A 669-nucleotide genomic window follows, 5' to 3' on the forward strand; every position below is an offset into this window, starting at 1 on the left:
AAAATTGTGACAACAGACACAGAGCAACAATCCTAAAATTTTCTGAAAGTATTTTAATCCGTAAAGCTGTTGTGAAAATGATCATTCTGGTTCTCTGTGTGGTTACATATCCCTGGTGTTTAGCAGTGTGCTAGATGCTCCAGTCTGCATTGTTTGTCCTATATACAGCAATATCTTCAGCTCCCAGACACTACCTCACCTGGCAACCCTGCAGCATTTACATCAGCTTGGGGCCCGTCGCCAGACTTTCTCCTTCATGTGCCACTACTGTCTCATCCCTGCCAAAAAACCAGGACACTGTGTTCAACTTACACCTATAAATATCATCTATATGAATTTATTTTTATATAAATTCATTTATTTATGTGAAGGACAGGAGGTTGTTTAGCATCCAGTTTCTCGGGCAGCACAGAGTCACTGATCAACACAAACCCAACTTCTGCCACGTCCTCCTTATGGCCAGGTGGGCAATTAACACACACATTCATGTTTCTGCACAGCAACAGACAGTACCATGATTCCACAGGAATTTTATTTACTCTTTTTAAAGCATTTTGTTTGCTTATCTATGGTTTTGCTTTTTACTAGTGATAAATACCGAATAACAGTGATAAAAAAAAATAACATTTTCTTCTGTATATCCTCTTCCCATTCTGTCAAGCTAGCAAA

The sequence above is a fragment of the Camarhynchus parvulus genome, chromosome 2 (genome assembly GCF_901933205.1).
Source record: "Camarhynchus parvulus chromosome 2, STF_HiC, whole genome shotgun sequence".
In the NCBI taxonomy this organism is placed as follows: domain Eukaryota; kingdom Metazoa; phylum Chordata; class Aves; order Passeriformes; family Thraupidae; genus Camarhynchus; species Camarhynchus parvulus.